Below are 8,644 nucleotides of genomic sequence, written 5' to 3'. Positions count from 1 at the left end.
ATTCATGCGATGGGCAGCAGGATTAGTTCAAGGATTTCATTTTCTGGCATGCTGAAAAACACTGGATACAAACTAATGACACTGTTCTGTACGGAATCTTCACAACAATTGTATATATAAACCTATGTTGGAGGTATGTTGGTAACATTCTTATACATTCCCCAATCAATGAGGAACTTTCGGAACTGAGGATAGGTTATGTTCACCACAACAGTGGGGAGTTTAACTGAGGCAGCAGGGAGTTTGAAACTTGCGGAACTGGCAACGACAGACAGCTCTATCTTTGGAGAATAGGTATGGGCGAAGGCAAGGATAGTAAGTCTGTCACTAAGAATATGAATACCGAGACTGTCCAAATGGGCATCAGGTAGTGTTTGAACGGTTTTCTTAGTGATACATTTTTTTTACCAAGGTTTAAGCATCTGGAGTACGGTCAGAGTATGTATATCAACTTCATTAACAAACTGTCTCCATTCAGCATCGCTCTTGCATTGTAGCACCATGATCAAATGCAGGACCGTAGGCTCGACGAAAAGGAGTTAGATGGCTAAAGGCCAGTCAGCTGCTGAAATGAAAGGAACACCTGATTATGGCGCTCCTAGTTAAGGTATTATAATGAAAACTTATTTGAAAATACATCATTTGAAATCAAAAATTCCGTAAGAACTTTCTTGCTAAACTAATATATATATTAGGAATCGAACCCCAGACCTTATATATTACAGTCCGGCGTCTAATCCATTACGCTATGAAACCATAGCCAATTTTACTGCTTATTTTTATCGCTTATATATTTTATGTAGATTTGTTGCTGTTGATTTTTTTTTAAATAATAATAATACAGTTAACTTAGTGTCTCCACCTTTCTTAGAAAATCACCCTTATTTTTATGTGGACGTATACAAATAATATTTGTTTATTATTTTTTAAAACCGTAATCTTCATAGCATGATGGAGTAGACGCTGGAATCGATTCCTACTAACAGACAAGCTATGCTGAAGAGGATTAGGGCCCTGAAACATGCATGCATATATATATTATTATTATTATTTCTTTTGCAGTATTAACGACGGTTCCTATTTACAATGCCTCCCCACAGGACAGTTAGACACCAGGGTCGTTTTTTAATGTGGAGAAAAGGAACAAAAATAAAAATTGTCTCAGTCGTGAAGGATTTCTCCTTCACCGAAAGAGAACAATAGAAGTGCAGCATCTGAAGAACAGATACTACACTTTGAGATATTAAATCTTTTATTCATGTTAAAAAATACAGAAAAAAAAAAAAAAATAAAAAAATACTACACTTTGATCTTGTCCTGAAGGCTAAGCCAATTCTAATTCCTGTTAAAAGCACCTGCCATTTCTATCCTCACTAAAGAGCATTGATACGGTTAAACAGCTGATGTGGATGAACTCTTAAACTTCAACTTTTCTGTCCTCAATCAGTGAAGGAGAAACTTTTTTAGACTAAAAATTTTTTTTGTTCCTATTTGGACTGCCTTTTTAAGGGGTTGTATTTTCCATATTAACTGTGGTGGAAATCCAGTTGCCCATGTGTCTAACTTTGTCCTCGTGTGGAGTCAACTAAATATGGGCTTTTTACTTTCTTGAAGGGAAATGATGAAATGGAAAAAATTGTCAGAAGAAATTCATCAGATCTTTGAAGAACTTCAATTCATCTTTCTATCACTTCCACTCCTTCTCTTCCCTCCTCTCTGCCACTTCTTAGTCCTCCTCCTCATGCTTTTTCTTCATCCCCATCACCTCAAATCTTCCCCTCATCATCATCTTCATGCCTTTTCCTCATTCTTCTCCATCATGCTTTCTCCTCTCCTCCTCATGCTCTCTCTCCTCCTCCTCCTCTTTATGCTTTCTCTCTCCACCTCCTCTTCCTCCTTCCTTATGCTCTCCCTTTTCCTCATGCTCTCTCGCCTTATCTTTCTTTCCTTCTCTTTCTCCTCATGCTCTAATCCTTCTTTCTCCCTCTTCTCTCTCTCCTCATTCTTTTCACTTTCCTCATTTTTCACTATCTCGTTTTGTTCTTTTCTCATTCACCTAATACCTAATCATAACCGAAAAATCAAAACCAACAAGGAGAATAACTCAAACCTTTGATTGAAGGATATGTGTTATCTCCCTTACAACTAAAATTTTGTTTATTTTTCTGTATATGCATGAATATGCAAAAAAAAAAAAAAAATTAAAGTCTAAAATAGTTTAAATGCATCTAAAACAGTGCAGAGTAGGCAGCACTAGTTTTATATATTTGATGCTAATGCTGATGGACATTGCATAAAAGCTTGTATATCCGAATCCTAATTCTGTTCAGAACTGAAGACCGATTTAATTAGAATCCCAACTGGTGGCAAGTTTATTTAAGCCTGCTGATCTCCGCTTTTCCCTCGGTTCATCAATTCAGAGCATAGATTGGATCAGAACATTCTGCCGTACACATGTTTTAGTCATGCATATCGTTGTTGGCCTAATTATAAACTGAATTATACCCCTCCATGTTTTTAATCCCGTGTTTCTTGCTTTTAAGCATTTCTAATTAAAATACAAGCTGCGATCAGGAAGTAATGAGCCAACTCTACAAACAGTGCCACAACTGTTTTGTGTGTGTGTGTGTGTGTGTCAATTCCCCACAATGTTCCATAAACAATGTAGACTATAGAACTAGATATGGAGTGTTTACCTACTTGTAGATCTGTTATTTGTACATGCCGGGCATACCTATTTATAACAATCTTATTTTTATCTGATACATTTTAAACTGGTTCATATACAGTGCTGTTGCTGATGATGATAGCTTGTTTTGAGTCGCTGTTAGCAATGTTAATTTTTCTTATCTGCACGCACTCAAAAAGGTCGAAACAAGAAGAGCATTTATTTACATCATTCCATTCTTCTTATCACTTCTTTTATAATTCGCATTTTCTCTTGATGTCTGAAACGCGTGTGTGCAAGTAAAGTGTGTACAATGACAAGCAAGATAATAACACCGTTTTATAGTTTTACTAGAATATAGATATGGCGTGCGTCTATACAATGACATGCGTATTCAGTACTGCATGATGAATTCCCACTTCCGTGAGTATTTATTCGTATTTGGAGAGATAGTAATTGTATTATTGTTCTTTGAATCTTACTATGTCGTCTTCAGCATCCAATAGTGGAAGACTCTGGTTTCATCCAAGAGTTTGTTTTTTTTATATCACTCTGATTGAGCTTGATTCTCACAGACGTAGTTGTAAGTAAGATTGTTCACTGCAGAAATGTTAACATAGTTTGGTCTACGATAGTTTCACCTTGTTATTGCAAGAAGTGGCGTTGTCTTTTGATAATCACTTCTCTCTCTACCGTGATCCGGATCAGCATTGCTGTTAGTTCCTCTCACAGGCAGCTCAGATCTCGCTGAAAAAGAACTTGACAGGTATTTAAACAGAAAACATTGAATTATTACTGGAACGATAACTTGCCTACTGCACTTATATATTTGGAGTTAAATTCAATAAATTAAAAAAAAAAAAATACAAGTAATTTATTCAACAAGGAATACAAAATTTTTAAGTTTTTCCTTAATCCATGGATTTTCAACAAATAAATCATTTCATCAAAGGAAATGTTTTTAGCAAAATAAAGTTCATAAGTAGTCATAAATTTTTCTATTTAGCGTAAAAAATTAGTGAAAAATTAAAAGTTTGGATGAAAAGCCTAAAAGAAGCAAAGATTAAGAAAGGATATTCCATGGTGTAAATGCAGGAAAAATATAAGCACGATCGTAAAATCCAATGAAATGAAGAAATAAATAATCCAGAATCAATTGGAGAGTTTTTTAAAATCCAAAATAGGCATATAAAGTAATCCATAAGACGCGGTATGGTAGAATCCATTGTTGATTGTAACAATTCCACAAGCGTACGAAATATTTAAATATTGATATTAATATTTTTATAGACTTTAACTTCACAGCTTGGAAGTATTTCAAAATTTTAGTTAATTTATGTACATACACATGTATAAGCACATATATATGTAAACATTGCAAGGTCTATACAGATCGATCAACGTTTCGACATTTTCATTTTTTATCAGGACTCAAGTGAATTTTGTAGTCAGAAACTAAGGCTAAAAATATATTAAAATTTTCCTAGAAAGCCATTGAAAAAGTGGACGGAACGATCCTTTTCTTATTTATTATTCTATCCATCTTTGTCAGTCGCCTGATTGTTTTTGCTTTCATGACTTATTCATTTGCTGCCCTCTCTTCCAGCACTTAGGGTCTGTTCGTCGTTTCACCACAGAGTAATTTAATCCCACATTATTTTGGTCTTACTCACTAAGCAAATCATAGATTAGTAAAAAAAAAAAAAAAAAGAAAAATGTGAGAAAGCTCCCTTTTTTCTTAGATTAAAATTCGTTCTTTAACTTTTTTTTTTATATGGGTTGATTAAATTTATCTGTATTTTGAAACTAATTTCTTCATTTTAACTGGATAGTTTACATAAATGAGTAAACGACCAGAAAATAAATAAGATGCAATAAAATAAACAAATGTATAGAAATCAAGTAAAACTTGTATAAATTATACACATGCATGATCCCGGCAGTGACAACAAGTGCAGATTCTTTCACACAAAAGTAGAGTATGAACCACCTGACATCCAACTGTAAGATTCTGCTGGGAGGGGGGGGGCTACTATACAATGTGACAAAATGAAGCGTTTCAATATTTCCACTGGACGATCTGTAAAGAGTTGAATATTGAATGTAGCAGCAAGTCATGAGAACATGTACGAAAAAGAACAGTTGAAAATTAAATCATACGCTATCCACTATGCAATTCCTAGAGCTATGCACCTAGAAAACGGAGCTATTAGACTAGACTAGTGGTGGGACGATTAATCGGAATCGGAATCGTTAATCGTAAGAATCGTGTATTTTGGAAGGTATCGGAATCGGAATCGCATCGTTAAAAAATACCTTAATTTTCCGATTCCTTCATTACGATTCTTTTAGTCTGATGTTGAAAAAAAGAAAAAAAATTCCTGATATTTCTAACCACAAGAGAGAAATAAAAAGAAACCAAAGAAATTCATTATTAACAGGGCAATGCTTAGTGCCCCCTCCCTTACAAGGTTCATTCATTCAGATCTATTGTAATCAAAACTACAAAAGAGTTAACTTGAAAAGAAGTATGCAGGGCTCTACATTGCGAGTAAAAATAAAAAAAAACGCTTATCTTTTTGGCGACTGTTTTTTTTACTGACAAATCTTCTAATAGTGAATGAAAATGCTTTTTCAACTTATATTTTCTTAAAATAAAACGAGCAAAGTCAAATTATTTAAACAGTAAAAGGTTTGATAGAACAATATACTTTTTTTTCTTTTTTTTTAAAGAAGGCTTTTGAAAGAAATATCTCTAAAATGAAATTGATCACGTTGTATCATTTCGCAAAGTTTTGACAATAGTCGGTTTCTTTTGAAGTTTCAAAAAAATCGACCCCATACCTATCTCTTCCAAACCTAAAGTTATTAAATAACCCCTTCGTTAATTTAAGGGTAATTAATTCAATTCAGTCAAGTTTTTTTTTTTTTTTTATTTCATTGAAATAAAATCCATTATTTTTTTTTCTCCAGAAAGATAAAACCCTGAATTTGATTATATTAAAAGCAGAATAATATAATCTTTTTTCTAGAATTTTAAATTGAAAATTAAAAGTGTTTTGCGCAGTTCTTTGCCGAACGAAAAAGAAATTAATATATATATTTTTAAAAGGTTTTGTAATCAGTTAATTTGTATGTCTAAATAATATTTACGATTAATTAAATAATTTCATTTTAAAAAGTATTTATAAATAGAATTTTACTAAGGACTTATAGTTGGGTTTGTATTACTGTACACATAGATTCGAAAAAGTTGTCAAAAAACAAATATATAACAAATAAATGTTATCAAAGGCAAGAGAAGTTATTTTTCTACCTAACTGGATATATTTTTCGGGTTTTTATTCAATGTAACATGTTTATTCAGCTCGAAAAGCATACATTGTTTACCGATGTATTGGAAAATTCAAAATGGCGGCCGACACTGTCTTTAACACGGTAAGTTTGGGAAAATATGTTATAAATAATTAACTATACAAAATACTGCTAGAAACTCGCTCAATATATGTTACCATGACATATTTTGATATATATTCGATGTTTTTTTTATAGTATTTTGTCTAGTTTATTATTTATAACACCTTTTCCCGAACTTACCATGTTAAAGAGAGTGTCGGGCGCCATTTTGAATTTTCCAATACATCGGTAAACACTGCATGTTTTTCGAGCTGAATAAACATGTTATATTGAATAAAAACAAAAAAAATGTATCCAGTTTGGTAGAAAAGTAACTTATCTTGCCTTTGATAATATTTGTTTGTTATATATTTGTTTTTTGACAACTTTTTCAAATCTATGTGTACAGTAATACAAACCCGGTTATTTTGTATCTATGGCGCCATGTCACGTGGTATATTGTTTTTTTTTTCATTACGCAAGTTCATTTATAAATTATTAAATTAAATATTTATCTTTTTTATATTTAATTAGTATATATTTTCTTTCTCTTCCGCTATATTTTTTTATTTAATTCATTAAATCTGTTAATTATGAGGAACAAAATAATGAATCGTGTGTATTTATTCTCTAATTTTCTTGTTTTTGTTCTGTTATATAAATTCTATTTTATTTGTTTTTTCTCTGAAGGATAAATTCTATTTTCTTTGAGTTTTTTTTTCTGTATTCCAATTAAGTAAAATAAATTTTCTCTAGAATAAATTTTGCTAATTTTTCCGTTTAGTTTGCTATATAATAATTTTATTTAATCCAAAACACGACGGTGTAGACATAAAATATCTCTTCCAAAGTTAGGGAACATATTTGGGAACTACCGACCATAAGTATAAAACTACCTGGTATATTTCAAAACAATAAATTCCCTAGGAATCGGAATCGTACTTGGTATCGGAATCGTTAATCAATATTTTCCTGGAATCGGAATCGTATAAAAATTAGGAATCGTCCCAACACTAGACTAGACATAGTGATTTAGGACAAAGAGAAAGAAGTGACTTTAGAAATTAGTGTCTCTAATGATGCTGGTTCAAACAGAGCTGAGAGAGAAAAAGAAAAACTGAAAAGATAACAAAATAACTTATGTTTGTCTTGAAAAGAATTTCAAAAACTACCTGACAAATATACCTGGTAAACCAAGTGTGAGAGAGATTCAAACAATTGCACTTAAAGGGACGACCAGAATCTTAAAAACATACTTATTTGTACGCATGTATATCCACCCATACACACATATACATATACACACATATACATGCATGTAATTTACGCCTATATACCCACATATATTTATCTACACACTCATCCATAAATATACACATACATATGTACATCCACATACATACCCACATTACCATAATGCAAAGGCACAAATATACAGAAAAGATGACGTCACATTTATATTTACATATTTATGCTAATTGCTGTAGTTATATACTTTTAAACCTGTTGGTGCTAAAATTATTAGAATCTGTAACATGTAATATTTGTAAAGTTCGTTGCTATTATTTATTTATATCCGAAGTATCAAACTTTTACCCAACCATTATTTTTACTAACACTAATTAGGATTTTAGATAATCTTTCCTGCCATTATTTTCAGGGCATGATATGTTTCCCCGGAGGAGTCGTTAGTTTCCTCTGAGATGTTATAGTGGGGTTTTTTTTGTTTTTTTTATTCAATTTTCACCCCAAACAAGGCACAGTGCCACTTTGAAGCAGGGGGCTACTATTAGGGAATTAATTAGTGGGGTCATTATGAAGGGAGAAGAGTAGAAAGATGTTTGTTAACATTACACTTGAATTTCTGCATATCATTGCAGTTGGGAAAGCAGAATCCCGGAAGGGAGTTCCAAAGCCCCGCAGTTCTGGGGAAGAAACTATTGGAGTAAAAGGCTTTCTTGCACCTAGAGATCTCTACTGTAAAGGGATGAGATTTAGTAGCTTGTCGGGTTTGTCGGGGGTAGTTACGTCAGGGAGGTACAAGTGTTTGCAGTTCGTCAGAGCATTCACCATTAAAGTATTTGTAGAACAGGCAGAGGGATGCAACATCTCGTCGATGGGACAGAGGTTGAAGCCTAGATGACAGTTCAGGACCTATCAGGTTGGCGACTCTTTTTTGAACCCTGTCCAGGAGCGAGAGACAAGCAGCAGATGCATCAGCCCAGATGTGACAACAGTACTCCATACATGGGCGAATGGTTGCCTTATAGAGGTATAGGATACTGGCAGGCGTAAGTAGTTTTCTAGCACGGTAGAGGGAGCCAACCTTCCTTGCAGCAGCCTTGGCAATGCTCTCAATGTATCTATTCCAGTTCATATTCCCTGTAAACGTTAGGCCGAGGAGTTTAAAAGGAGTACTTTCGGGCAATGTGCTCTTGGCCATTGCTATTGGTGGCAGAGAAGGTTTCTTGTAGTTATTGAAGGAAACAAGCTTAGTCTTAGCAGCATTGAATGAGACCAACCATTTTTGTCCCCACTCCACTACGGATTGGAGGTCATCCTCTAGTGTTTCTGCCATTT

The sequence above is a fragment of the Euprymna scolopes genome, chromosome 24 (assembly GCF_053919585.1).
Source record: "Euprymna scolopes isolate OS-2025 chromosome 24, ASM5391958v1, whole genome shotgun sequence".
In the NCBI taxonomy this organism is placed as follows: domain Eukaryota; kingdom Metazoa; phylum Mollusca; class Cephalopoda; order Sepiida; family Sepiolidae; genus Euprymna; species Euprymna scolopes.
Note: the sequence above shows the minus strand (reverse complement) of the source record.